The sequence below is a fragment of the Cryptomeria japonica genome, chromosome 3, assembly GCF_030272615.1.
Source record: "Cryptomeria japonica chromosome 3, Sugi_1.0, whole genome shotgun sequence".
Taxonomy (NCBI): Eukaryota; Viridiplantae; Streptophyta; class Pinopsida; order Cupressales; family Cupressaceae; genus Cryptomeria; species Cryptomeria japonica.
Window position 1 is genome coordinate 653,216,771 of NC_081407.1, and position 15,521 is coordinate 653,232,291.

Consider the following 15,521-nt stretch of genomic DNA (forward strand, 5'->3'; position numbering starts at 1 on the left):
CTTTTCAAGGATATCTGGTTTCTCAAAAATGAAATCTGGATGTGCAATATGTGGCTCTGGAAGCATAAAATTGAAGGTTGAATTTGGAGGCCTGGCACACAAAATTGGTGTAGAATCTAACAAATCCACCTATAGATTTGGATTGGCGCTTAAACTAGCTTTTCAATGATATCTCATTTGTGCAATTTTGAGCTTGTATGATCAAGTTATGGTAAAAAAAATGAGACTAGGGCAAAATAAAAAAATAGGGTTGGACATAATGATGTGGCATCTGCACAATGATGATATTAGAATTGTTGGAATCAAGGAACACTAAGAGGGTGGGGGGGGGGGGGGAGAGAATTAGTGCTCTGTAATATTTAACATTATTAATTTGATTCTTCAACCATCTAATACAAATCAACAAAAGAAAGATGTAAACACATAAGGCAAACATCCACAACACCATAACACTGGATTTATACGTGGAAAACCCGGTTAACGGAAAAATCGTAGTGGAAACCTACTCACAATGAGATAATACCCTATTAGGAGTAAATGGAATATTATAATGGGGAATGCACATGCATTTAGGCACACTACCTAGAGCTCGTTGCTCAAATTACAAAAGGGCTACAACCCGAAAGGCTCACTGCCTTACAAAATGATTACAAAAGATACAAGAGGGTTTGAACTATTTAATAGCATAAACAAATGTCTGAGTATAATTCTAGTTAAGCATAAAACACGCAATCTTACTCTGCTCTACTATACTACTCTGTTTTGATGTTCTGTTATATTCCAGAGCACAAATCCTTTACTCGTGCACGTGAAACTACGCACAATCACTCACAAACACTGTCCACACATCCACCAATATAAAAAATGAGCATATCAATTGCTCTTTTATGTGAGGCCCTACCCTGAGCCTGTCATAACACTTCTTTATTTTCACTATGGACTTATCATTTGATACATTACTTTGATGCACTATGGGTTTTGAGACTATTTGATAGATGATTTGATATCATTGGATATGATATATCCCATATTATGTTTGATTTCAGTACTTATGTTGATGATGTTATGATTCATGTATGCATGCCTAATTGATGATTGTTTTATATGATTTCAATGATGTTGCAATTTAGTAAATGGTCACATATGGATTGTTAAGAAAAAGTAATTGGATTCTATCTTTATTGTTCTTTGATTAGGAGATCAATCCATGATATGATGTGAAATTGGATGCTATGTGTTTAAAAGTGTATTCCTTCATGTGTATGCATATTGTTTTGGACCTACTAAAGTGTGGATTGAGATTTGCAGGGTATTAATCCATGTGACCATGGAAATACACGAGAGAACTAGAGTCAAACCTATGTGCGATTGTGAAGACAAGGTTTGTCTATTTGGAGAGACAATACCTCGTTTGTAATGTGTTTATTTTCATATAAGTGAATGCATGTGCGCATGTTCAATTTGTTTAATTTTAATTTATTTCACCTTGAAAAGGCATGTCCAGGTATATGTTGATGTGTTGCATTTTATGGTGTCACTTGACACTTGCAAAGTGTTGTGAGCTGGCATGTGACATGTCCTTGAGAGGGAAATGTGAAAACCTATGCATTTTTCAAACCTCATTTAGTTTTTCCCAAAAGGCAACTTGGTTAGGGAGCCCTTGGTATGGTCAAATCAAGTTTGACCCGTAGGTAAACTTTAGGTGGGTTTTTGGGGTGTCAAACTAACTCCTATAGTTGAGATTAAGTCATTTTTGAAGGCCCACTTGATATACCTATGGGTAAGGGACCTTTTTAGGCATAGAACCACCACTAGTAGAATTTGGCAAATAAATGACTATGTGACTAAAATTTTTAGTCATGACAATTAAAAATGACTAAATTCTACTAAATTTTTGCAACATGGCTATAAATGACTAATTTGATCATCCATTGCAATTCACAACTATGAATGACTAAATAAATGATTAATTTGATCGTCCATGACTAGTTTTTTGCAACACAACTATAAATGACTAAAACATGACTGAATAAATGACTAAATAAATGACCAATTTTCTCTTTCTTCGATCCATTTCTTGCTACAACATTTTTATCATCTTTTGTAAATATCTTATGAAACTCTCCAAATTCCAATGTCAATGGAGTAAGTAGGAAAATAAAATGCTTTCCAAGTTTCCACTATGCTTTCTTTCTACAAGAAACCTAATCAACTCAATGTTCTAAGAACTTGAGGGATTTTAAATAATTCCCATTGACTTATGCCTAAAATTGGTGTTTAGTTTTCAATAATTTGTAAATTTATCAGACTTGCAGGATAATAAATGTCCCCTCCCAGATGCTCTCACATCACTTCTAGGTTGTCAATTGGTCTTGAACCTTGACTTTGGATTTCAAATAAGAACCCTTAATTTGTTCCATTTCACACAACCTGTAATTTTATCATAAACTTAGCAAATTACTTTATTTTAATGAAATAATTGAAAGTAACATTTTCCATATGCATTCTCCATTATATATTTATAAATTTATACAATATGCTTTGTCTTTTTATTCTTTGATAAAACCTTGCTCTAAAAATGACTGCTAATTTTCCAAAAAAAATTAACAAGCTCCCCCTTGATTAGGTCCCAAACACACTGTTTCTAGTAGTTGTAACTTGAGATTGCAACATTTAGTAAGACCAAAGAAAAATTAATAATAATTTTCATTATCACTTTTGAGCACTAAGTACCCATTTACATTAAAACCCTAACTTTATAAACTAGATCTCAGGTTAGGGTTTTTCTTCTTTTGTGAAAGGCGGAAGAACCGGTAGCGAGCGAAGAAGAGAGGAGACAGGAAAAATGGTAAAATATAAGGTATGCATTTGGTTAACCCACAAACAAAAATGAATAAATAAATGAGTCCTCATATATACAATATGATATTAAGATGACCACAAATGAAGTGGGTAATTTAAAAAATATTTGGAATTGGCAAATTATTTGTAGGAGTGGTCGGTTGTATTGCGTGCACACTGAGAAGATAGGTTCTTTTTTCACTACACCTTCGAACCCCAGCTATTTGTTTACTCCATTATGTTTCTTGACTTGCTTCATAGGTAGAGGTGGTAGATGGAGGATGCAGAGGGGTTTAGTGGAAGGCATGGAGCGTTTTTTATGAGGTCTTCCTCATCATTTTCTTTCGTTTGCAAGGAAATACTTTTCTTTCTTTCTTTGTTCAGTAGATAGCTCTTCTTATATTTGCTTTTCGTTGTGTGTCCCATAGTTTTTGCAGAGACGATTTTGTAGTGGGACGCCCCAAGAAAATGACAAAAGAGGAGGCAGATGATAGGGATATTTCTTTTTCACATAACATGTGATCATAGAATTTGGAGGAGACCAAGTTTCTTTCAACGTTGGTAAACAGATCTTCCAGGATGATATTCCTAGTAGGAGTGAGAAGGTTGGAAGGAAAACCCAACCTTTCTCAATCATTTTCGCTCAATTTTTACAATCTAAACCTAAACAACCACTATCATTTTTTGTAGGTCTAAACAAATTCTATGTGGTTTGAGCACTAGATTGGGGGATTTTTCAGAGTGACTTGTATAAGCTATATTTCTCTTTGCAAGTGGAGGCATTAGAATACCTACACTTTCGCCCTGACACCCAAAATTCACAAGTCTTTGTATCTGCTTTTTTAATGCTTTATCATGTCTTCCTTTGTAGCATGCAACTTCTTCTATTTGCAATGATGATAATACTCACATTTATGCAAAATATCAACAATTAAGTACTACATTTGTATGTGGCATTTGTGCTTGCAAAAAATCAAGTATCAATCTGAAGGTGATCTGAAGTTGCAACCTATCAATGGAGACATAGGTCATGCTCCATTGTATGTTAAAATATGATGGGATCAATGAATGCAATCACCATCAACGTACGCATTGCACACTAAAGTGTGATTGATACATAAAATTTAGGGTGTCCTCAAGATAACTAGTGCATACATGAAGGTCAACATGTCCACATAATGATCACCTATGGGTCTAATATAATAAGGTCACCAATGTGGTTGAAGTATTTACAACCCCCATCCACTAATAAACCTGTATTGTTGCATGCACCTAGAATACTAACAAAGCTTACAATGTTAGGATATGTTTTAGAGTGCATCATTAATTCAACTATTTTGAGTGCTTAGTTACAAAATCAATTTTGTGCATATCTTGCAATCATTACATTCCATAAGATGACATCTCTTTGAGGCATTCTGTGAAACAATTCAGGTGCTTTGTCCATGACTCCACTTTTTGCATGCATGTCTACTAGAGCATTTCCAACTATAATATCTGAAATAAACCATCTTAGTATTATGCCTCGATGGATGTAAATACCCTATTCCAAAGCTCCAATTTTGGCACAGGTATGGAGGATGTTGCCAAAGGACATGTCTTTACACTTGCCAATTGTGTTTGCTTGAAAGTTTCTAAAGCCTTTCCAACAAATCCATTATCTACATATCTTGCATCATTGCATTCTGAGGGATGATATCTCTTTGAGGCATTCAAACAATCCACATGCCTTGTCTATGCTTCCATATTTTGCATACATGTATACCAGAGCATTTCCAATTATACTTGACAAAAATCCACCTTCCATATTGCTTTAATGGATATCCATACCCCATTTTAAAGCTCTTATTTTATAATTGGTAGGGAGAATGCTGGCAAAGGTTGTAGAATCTGGCTTTACACCTCTCAATTGCATTTTCTTGGAAGTCTCTAAAGCTTTTTCAAAAAGTCTATTTTGTGCATATCCTACAATAATTGCAATTCTTGAGACCATATTTCTTTCAATGATACTGTTGTGCCTTTTTTGCTTCCACATTTCGCATACATGTTTGCCAAGGCAATTGCAAGGTCTACAACATTTGACAAAAAGCCTCTATCCTTTATGCTTTGATGGATGTCCATACCCCGTTTTAAAGCTCCCAATTTGGCACAAACAAGGGGGATGCTAGCGAATGTTGTCAAATTTAGCTTGACAATTGCCAAGTGCATTTGCTTGAAAGTTTCTAAAGCCTTTTCAACAAATCCACTTTGTGCATATCCAATGTAGACGCCTAAAGTTTTCCACCTTGCACCAAACTGTTATCATGTTCAAGAATATCCTGAAATTGAAATGTATTGGGTCTTATACAATTCTTTTGATTTCTATCTCTAAGAAAAGTAAAACTTATCTATATATTCTACAAATATCTCACGAGTTATAGTCATAAAACATCTTTGCATGTTCAAACAAATCTAAGCCTCCTCATTTTCTCGTAACCTGATTTTTTATGTAATGTCCCCATTTTCGACATAGGCATTTTCTATGGTGGTGTTGGCTTATATGTCATTCCCATAAGCCAACTTGTCAGTTAGGAAGTGATTTTGGCTCAAGTTGCAAAGGAAAAATCCTAGTGGAGAAGTTGACTTTCTAATTTTAGAAAGTAATAAAATAATATTATTTTAATATTATAATTGAAAGATATGGAAATAAATAGAGGAAAATAAAATAATAATAGAATATTATTATTTTATTATTAAATTCCCTATCACATGGACGCCCTTCCAAGAAGAGAAATAATATTTTTAAAAGGGTGGAAAGTGGGCCCATTAATATTTACCCCACATTAAATTGAAGTGCCTATTAATGTATTATATGTGAAGGTGAGCAAATATTTAAAATAAAAATATAAGCATCGATTTGAGTGGGAAAATAAAAGTAAATATACATTCATATGTTTGGAGGTCGATGAAAGCGAAAGGCAAAATATAAGATGAATCGGGAGTTGAGAGAAGCATTATTCGTTCATGTTATTTCTTTTCTGAAACTTTTCTCCGAGTATTGATTGCTCCCTTCCAACCCTAGGACGTCTTCCCTAGAGGGCGTTTGATGGTTTGGACAGAAACCTGAACCATCCATGATAACAGCGCTTCGATCCTAATCTTCAAGGCGTGAGAAGATTTGTTGTGGAAGTGTGGAATAGAAATATAGAAACAAGCATCCCCTGCAAATTTTCATCAATCTGCTACCGTGGCTGTCGAATCTGCTAACCATTGTGGAGTTTGTTTGAATCTAAATGCCATGGGAGTTGTGAGGGAGGTCACAGAGCTTGCTGGGAGGTTGTGAGTTCTTGTTGAACGCTACAGTGGTCGTGAATAGTGTCACAGCTACAGTATTTGGGTTCTTTGAGCAGTGATTAATTTCCTTTGCTGGTGTAGAGTACTTCTGAATTCCCTTTTTGCTATACTGTTCTATTTATTAGCTGCTGGTGAATGTTCCTTGGTATTGCTGTGACATATAAGCTCAGTGGACTGTTTGTATATTGCTGCTATATTGAAGGTTAGATGCTGTCACAACTTTTCAGAACTGGCAAAAAACCCTCGAAGTTGTATTTTGTGCATATTACATCTAGTTGGAGTTTAACCTAGTAATGAACTTGGGCATGCCGGCAATCTGGTTCAAATAATAATTGATTCAAAGCACATTAGAAGTGCTGTGTGAGTTTGGGAAGCTTCTTAATTACAAACCTCCTTGTGTAATTCGAAGCATTTCTTTAAAGTCATTTTCAGATTTGGAAGCTTGCATCAAGGTTAGCATTGGTGTTTCAGTTCTTGAATATTTTTTTCTTTCCTGAATATTCCATGATATTATCATAAATCTGATGGTCAATGGTATATTTCAGTATTATGATGCCATAATTTATGAAATGCATTTGATTTGAAACTATGGCAAATCTGAACATTAAAACCTTGCGAGAAAACCTATGAATCTCCAAACTGGAAAGGAACTTAGTTAACTTAGTTTGACGTTTTAGAGTCAATGCATGCCAACCGTTTGTTAAGAGAAAAATCTAACTCAGAGAAGAGATCTGAAACTTGTCACATTCTTAGATCTTCACACTGTTTGACAAATAACTCAGGGTTAAGACTTTTTATTTTTTTGGTAGAAACAAGGGTAGAGTATTACACTTTACCACCAGTCTTGCATCTGTATTTCTAATCAAGGACTTTCGGCCTATGGATTGTACAGGGCTATCCACACTTGAATGCCATGGTTCTTCTTCTGATTCATGAATACTCACTGATTTTTAATCCAAGAGATCTTGTATTCAAGTTGTCTTCGTTCTTTTTTAAGTTTTTTGACTCAAAGGTCTTACAACTCATCTTACTTGAATCAACAAAAATTCCTTCTGAACTCAGAGTCAGCTGTACAGAATCATCATTTATAATCAACAGCTCCCTACCTTCTGAAGTGGGAGCTACAGTAGGCTGTATTAATGTTTGTTGTGGAGTAAAAATCTTCACTGTTAACTGCCTTTGCAGCTTCTGGAGATACCAATTTGCAAGTTCCTGAATTAAGAGTTCTCTCAGAGCAATGACCATTGCCTCTGATAACTGTACCTGCAAATTGTGGCTTTCTGGCATTCCCATTGGAAAATGCAGCATTCAAAGAAGCATTAATTTCCTCAGTTATTGACATGTGCCTACCTTCAGATTTTGCGAGAGCCTTACGCTCTTTAATAGAAATTTTCCCGATTGATTTTTTTCTTTGAGACCTAGAAGATCCTTCATCATTTGGTTTACTTATTGCCTTGCATTTCTGACCTGATTTATTCTCACCCATCTTTATGGGAATACCCAAACAATCTCTTGAATTCAAAATAACCCCATCTCCTATCTTGGAACATGTTCCATCATCTCCTCCAGCCATATCAGTATTCTCTTGTGTTAAACAAACTTCATTTGGATTCATCTGTTGACCTTCCCCTGCTATTAGATCTGTTTGAGCATCCTTTGAAGCAACTCCAACAAGGTTGTGGTTAAGGGAAACCTGCGTTCTTACATCTTGATTTGGAGACAAGTTTCTTCCATCAATGGGCATATTGGTGCCTGAATTTTTCATTTTAGAAGTAGGTGATCCTTTGCCTTGTTTTATTGCAGTTGAGCTGGTAGGATGACTTCTGAGAACAATGCTTTCTTTATCAATTGTCGGCATTGTGCCTGATAGATATTTTGAACCTGAAGAAATCCAATAACATGATGTAGAAGCAGCAATTGGTTTGCACTGAGAAGCAGATGATCCTTTTTTCTCTGTTCCCGTCATTGAAAGGAATTTCACATTCTTTCTTCTGTGACCTGAATTTTTTGCAGTGAGTCATTTCCTATCATCAAAACTATCATTTGAATCAGGAAAAGCCTCATTCCTTGTAGGATTGTTACTTACTTCTGTTGCTTGTTCTGACACAATCAATCCCTGTGACAAAAGAGAATTTTCAACTTGGTCTCTCTGTTAGCATGCTCCTTCTGATTCTAAATGCATGGGATCATCACTAGGAGCTTCTGCAGTTGTAATATATGTAGAAGTGTTCTATTCTCATGTTAAGTCATGGTTTGAATATAATTTCAGTTTCTTTAAGGACTTCTGAGTAGTAGATTTTAACCTCGTAGAAGCACTAATATTTTTGTTGTTTCCTCCCTTGTTACAAAGCTTGTACGCTTGCTTCTATGGCCTATCCTCTTTCCCTTAGTCTGTTTTGACATTATTGACTTCTCTAATTTCTCTTGCATGTTAGAGTCCAGAAATTGATTGATCTGTTGATGTCTGCTTTCTACTGATATATACAGATGATTATACTCTAGGATAGCCTAAGAAGGAATGCTTCCATTGCCATGCTTTGGAGACGCACTTGTTTTATTCAAGTCACAAGCACCTGAATTTTTCCTTTGTGAGGTTGAGTATCCTTTACAACTTTTTTGCACCATCATAACAGAAGCATAAAATTTGCCTTCTTGGCACAATTTCTTTTCACGAGCCTTTCCTTTATGTTTGGAATTAGCTTTTGAAACTAAAATTGTTCCATCCCTTTTAGCAATAATTATACTTTCTTTTTTAACTTGTCTTGAAACATTCAGTTCTTCTGGCACAAGAGAGTCATTGACTCGAACAAATTGTTCTTGTCGTTGTTCCACTACTAAATACAGATGGCCCTTCTCTGATGCAACTTGATCAGGGCTGTTTCTAAGAACATCTTGTCTTCTAACTAAACCTTCTTTAAAAGGAAAATTTGGTGGAAGAAGCTGAACTTGTTCGCTCAACTGTTCCTTCTTATGTCTCAGAACATGATTCAGTTTGTGTCGTGTTGGATTTTTCTGTAAACGTCTGAAGTGCTTACTTTTTTGATGACTAGAGCTTGGGAAAGATGAGATTTGTTCCAGTTGTTTTTGGGCCAAGAATCCTGCCAAATCCATCAGGTCATCATCACTTTCTATAGATGTTTTAGTCTTTTGCATTTCATCTGAGATAGATTCATGAACCAGTTTTCTTTTTTTCAAAACCATTGCCAGGTCATCTATCTAAAGCCTCTGTAAAGAATTTGTCATAAGCCCCCCTTCGTCTGGACTTCTTGTCTCCTGACAGTAAACAGGAAACTTTTATAAAAAGTTTTACATTGTCCATCTAATATATTTGAATTACTAAGAGCCTTTTCTGATATTATACTCAATGTTTCATTCTTTTATCAGAAAAAATCTTACATAAAATAAGATCTTGTATTCAACATATATGACCAAAAATTCTATTCAACTGGATCTAAATGATCACTAGACTCTAGTGGCATGTTGTCTAAAATCTAGACTTGTGTCATTTTGTTTAAAAGCAATAAAATGAAGAATTGGTAAGCCTTTAAAAGGGAATTGCAATTCCAGTGTAATTACATGCTCTGAAATGCATAGTATAATTGAACTAAAGTACTAAGCTCTGCGATGAATAAGTTTTGTCTCAGTTGAGGACTCAAGGATCAACTCTCAGGTAATGGAATGGCTGCACTTTTCTTTAAATCAGTGAAAATATTCTTACAGTTCTCTCCTAATAAAATAAATGGTCAATTTATGAGTTAATAATAATATATATACAAATGGTAAGAATATGACACTTTGGTAGGCTATTCTAATCTAGTTTATCAGAACTTATACATCACTTAAGCATAAGAAAAACACCAATAGCATTACATAAATTATCCATGAAGTATACCAGGAAATTGACTTGACAGGATTGTACAGAAAGAAAGCAATGTGAAGAGCACTTGAAAGAAGATTGTCTAGCAAACTGCATAAAAAAGGTAAATAGCATGCACATTGTTAATGTACAGATTCAAAAGTAGAAGCATACTGCAAAACATCAACATATTCACTAAACATGCTAACTATAGTACAACTGTAAAGCATAACCTTCAAACGATCAAATACCACATAGAATAAGGAAATAAACTTGCACAATCTAAAACTCATTGAGGACAGTATTGATCCAGATGAGAAAAGAATATATAGAGTTAAATTAAGGAAAAACATAAGGGAACCACTAACTCACTAGCTTAGCCAATGAAACCCATGTTGAAGAAAATCTAAGACACTATAAATGGTGTAAGGCAGAGATGGGATTGGGAAATCAAGCACTACACATTAGAAATGCCAAATGTTCATACTCCATTGCAAAATGCAAGGAAACCGGGAGACGCGTCTCCGACCCCCTGAGACCCGTCTCGGAGACGGAGACGCGTCTCTGGTGCTGGCACCATCTCCAGAGACTGCTGGATTCGCAGGAGTCTGGAGCCCTATGTCTCCTGCCGTATCCAAAGTCTCCGCCAAAAAATGCCGACGTCTCTCGACGTGTCCTTGCGTCTCGCGGAGTCTCCTGCACGTCTCTCGAAAATAGTCGGGTCTTAAAGTATTTTTTGACCCCCAAAATGTTAACCATACGTATTATTTTGACCCTTTTTGAAGCTGTGAATGCAAAAAGTTAAAAACATAGGAAAGCCGAAGTTGAAAATGCAGGGAAAGCCATGAAGTGTGGACGCGAAAAACGCAAGGATAGCCGTGAAGTGTGAACGCAAAAAATGCAGGGATAGATTTCTGATTTTTGTTTTTTGTTTACATATCAGCATCAAACTATCAATATTTTTGAATTTCAATATGACATTATCAATATGTAATGAATCTAATGATAATCTATGTGAGATATCAGATATGTAGTGAGAGTTTTGAACTCTTTGACTCTATAATATATATGATACAATGGCATTTGTGATTGCTGATTACCGATTAGTGATTTCAGATTTGACTTTACTCTTGCTTTCAAAGTTCTATGTTACATTATATTAAAAAAAAAATTTGCTTCTCCGAGTACCCCCATCTCCTATTTATAAAATTTAGCTGTGCCAGTACCAGTACCAGTCTCCAAGGTCTCCAAGTCTCCCCGTTTCCAGGTGACCTTGGCAAAATGACAATTATGTAAATTTAGGACAGCTCAAAGGACTTCAAAGGTATATTGAATGTAAAAATAGCCCGCTTTCTTATATTCATAATTTCATAGGTGTGTTTTTACGAGTCGTGCTCCCCATCTAGCCTTTAAAGTCTTGAACTGCATATCTATTTAAGCATCTTTAAAGTCTTGAACTTAATTGTATATTTGGCTAAATTCATATGTGTGTTCTTATGAGTCTTAATCCCCACCTAGTTTTCACACTGCATATCTGGATGAGCTAGTCCTTAAGGTCTTGAACTTAACTGCTCCCTTCACCTTAACTTTAAAGTCATGTTCAGTGTTTTCTGATACAATGCATGCTTTATAAATGTCTCTCTTGTGCTATCTCTAAAAGCTGAAACATGATTATTTGTTCATTTTCTCATAAAACGACTATTTGGCTATATTGATGTGTATTTTTATGAGACTTTCTCCCCATCTGTTGCACACTGTATATCTAGATAACCTAGACTTTTAGGCCTTAGGCCTAAACTCCCCTTAGAATTAGTCATATTTACAGTGGCTTGTAAGCAAGACATCTGCTTTATGGGTGCCAAACTAAGGTTTACCTAAGCCATAGCTTAACTATTTTATGCAATTATATATTGCTGTATAATTTATTATCCACTTTTAGACTAGTTAATTCAAAGAAAATGTTGGTGCCAAAGTCACTGCTTGTAGGTTCCCATAGTTGTGCTCCAAAATTTTAATTTTATGTTCCTGTTAATCTCTATTGAAGAAAGAATCTACTCAGTTCATTAACATCTCCTTGCCAGTAATGTTGGTTCTCCAATCACTAAACTTTGAGTAGGAAAGCTTAGGGAGATGGCTGTTGAAGCTATACATTAACAAATTGAACTCTCAAGGGGGGGAATGAAATGAAATGTAGCACCACCATGACTGCCAGTAGTTTTGTGATGGACATACTCCTTTCCCAGTAGTATGGTTAATAATTATTTCCACATTCATGCTTGAGTAAGATTTTATGGACATACTCCTTTCCCAGTAGCATGGTTAATAATTATTGCTACATTCATGCTCGAGTAAGATTTTATGCATAAAATCACCCTTGTTGATGCTTTTCGATGTGGGCATGCAGGTAGATGGAAGACAGTCAATAATAACAGGTATCAAAGTTGAATTAAATCCTGTCCTACTAACATTAAAAAGTTTGAAGTTGTGAGGGAGAATTTAAACTAGTAGTAATGGCTCTATAGTCGCATGATATGTAAAATATTTCTGCTCTCTCATCCTTGCATGCTAATATCTATTTCTAGCAAACCCCTTGGCACAAAGCCTAATTTGATATAGGAGTTCTTTACTCCAAAGCTACAGTAAAGTGGAAATTCATTCTCAACACCCATAAAACTTGTTTAAAAGCATCCAAGAATGAAATGGTCTCTAACTCTTAATACACTGTCTATATAGTATATTCTCACCCAAAATCTGAATATTATAAAAAGACCAAAGCAAATCTAACCTATTTTCAAATGAACCTATAAAATGAGGACCCCTCCAAAGCAACACTACTAAAAATATTTCTTAGAAATATAGTAAAGAAAACAATAGATGCCCTCGCATACAGTTCATATTCATTTCTTTAAGATTAAACAAACTTTTGTTTAAATAAGGAAGCAGTTGTGGTATCATAATAAAGACATAGAATAAAGAATACACAAAGAATACATGTGTAGTATGTGAAAATAACTTCAACATGCTTCCCCAAGCTTGAAATACAAATTCATAGAACTACACAACTATTACATAAGTTTTCACTTTCTGGGTTTTCAACTTTCAAGTATCTGAACTTAATAACTTATGCTTTTCACGTTTTGCAGGAAACATACAGGTTGTGATTTCCACCTTGCCAATACTAGACTACGATGGAACTGCACTACTTTGAGAGGTTAGTTCTATGAATTTACTACTAAAAGCAATTGAACACAGCCTTTTATATAAACTTTTATAATAGCTAAGAACTTTGCCAAAATAAAAATTGTCGAAAAAACAGCAGTAGCAAACTCTGCTAACAAACAGCCTAGTAGCAAACTCTGCTGACAAACAACTTACCTGTGCACTGCACTTTAAAGTCCATTGAAAAGGAAATTGCATGCAAAAAAATAAGTTATTTTTATAATTTGTGTTCAGATGTGTAGGTTTAAAATTATTAATGTGCTTTGGTGGTAGGTATGGTTAACTTGGTTCATTGTGTGCAGTCACATTTATGTGCATACCCACGTTTCTCATGTACATTTAATAAGGTTGCTCGAAAATCAAGCTTAACTCTAACAGATTGTAGTATTCTAATATGACTCATAACATCCACCTACTCTTCATATCTACTTATCTAATCGTATTCTTCTATTGTTTTTTAGAGCTGTTAATAGATAAGGGTGCACATACCCATTGTTCAATTGAGTGCACCCTTCTTTTCTATTGAACTCTTAGCATGTACAATCAACTGATAGTTTGATAATTTCATGGTGTATCATAACTGAATTGCTATAGCTTCATCAACATTTTGAAGAAGGTTTAAGGCCCCATTGGTATCAGCTTGTTTTGGTGATTTTCATCTCAAAGGAGGGCAATCTCAATGCCTACTTTATTGTTTCATGTTTGGCAGGTCCCTTGTTTGCAGATTTTTCATAAGCCACTTGAGCATTTATTAGCAGAGAGCTCTTTTACCCAAGGTTTCAAGGATTGATCTTCAGAGATCTTCCCCTTTCTTATTAGTATGGGATCCTGTTGACGTGTATTTTATACACAATCATACACAGAATAAAATACCAATAGGCATCTTATCCTCTCTTGAGAAAATAGTCTCTAACTGCTGAAGATCTGCAAAAAGGATCAGTTAGATGGACTCCAAGGTTCTTTTAGTGGGGTCTCCACGTGTGGACAAGCTTTTTAGTGGTATGATGTGATTTGCTGTTTCCTCCAAGGCGTCTTACGGATTCCAAAGGCTCGAAGATTCTACTAAACTAAAAAGGAACTTTCAAGAAATAGCAAAAGGATAGGGTTTAAGGAAGTCTAATCTAGCCTAACCCTATGAATGACTTAGCATGGACGAGATTTGGCAAGACTCAACCAACTTCAATTTTGCCATAAGATAACAACTCAATTGAAATTAGTGCGATCTTCTAAGGTAATAATGATGTTCAATGCATCAAAGACCAAGGACACTACTACGAAGGTACATATCCTAGATACGAAAATGCTTGAAGGTTAAGGACTCAAAATGTTCTCCAGTCGACCACGTAAGGCGTTCCTACAATCAGCAAGAAGCTAGTGGTTTGGATAGCGAATCCTACCAAATATCAAATCTCACACTTAGTCTTTCAAATTAACAAACTACTTTGATTGAGCGTGATTCAAGTACATCCAACAACCATGAAGATAACTTAAGAAATTTGCAACAAAACACCATAACTTCAATATTTTATTGATTTCCAAGTCATCATATACAACAATTGCTTGAATTTCTCTCTTCAAGACTCAATCTTGCTACAAAATAAAATTGCTTACAACTCTAATCTCTCTATTTCACTCTTATCTGACTATTCGACTATTAACTATTACCAAATGAAATGAAAAATGGGGGTATAAATAGCATCCCCAGTTACAATGAAAGGTCCAGATTGAAAATAAATCAACGGACAAGATCATGACACCTAAACCCTAATTAGGGTTTGTTACAAATGACCTCCTCTTTACTGAACAATATTAAATACATAGCCAAATATTAAATTCGGCACAAAAATCTAGGAGGTATCAACCAATGAGAAATAAGATGTCATGTCATCTGTAACAACCTTTCATCTAGAATCTTATTCCCTTTCCAATTCTCTTTCTTAGCATATGCAATGAATTTTGTCACGATTCCTTCGATTTCTGTGATTGGAATCTCGGGAAGATTCTTGATACTCTCTTCTAAGTGGATGACCTGATCGAATGCATCTAGAAGAGCTGCGTCCCAAGTAGGTTCAAGTTCTTTCGTTCTATCAATCAGGAGCATGGTGGCATACATCTGATCATACTGCTCATCTGTAACATCTGCGTCCTTGCGAAAGATGATCTTGATTCTATCCTCAATTCCTTGTATATCTACATCTGTCTCGACCTCGATCCTTCTGCCAAGAATGTTACGAAGTACCTCAAATACTCTGTCCTGGATCGGATTGATCAC

At 35.3% G+C, this 15,521-nt stretch overlaps 1 long non-coding RNA gene across 3 annotated transcripts in view; it reads left to right on the plus strand.

Annotated features, from left to right (window-relative positions):
• Positions 1–5,815: 5,815 nt before the first annotated feature.
• Positions 5,816–15,521, plus strand: part of LOC131033776 (uncharacterized) — a 46,617-nt gene continuing 36,911 nt past the window's right edge. The window contains exons 1-3 of one of the 3 annotated variants that reach the window (XR_009103668.2): positions 5,816–6,626; positions 13,174–13,241; positions 13,844–14,062. This is a non-coding gene — a long non-coding RNA (uncharacterized LOC131033776). Of the gene's footprint in view, positions 6,627–13,173; positions 13,242–13,843; positions 14,063–15,521 lie in introns of those variants that run through there. The other 2 variants (XR_009103667.2, XR_009372070.1) reach the window with 2 other exon arrangements.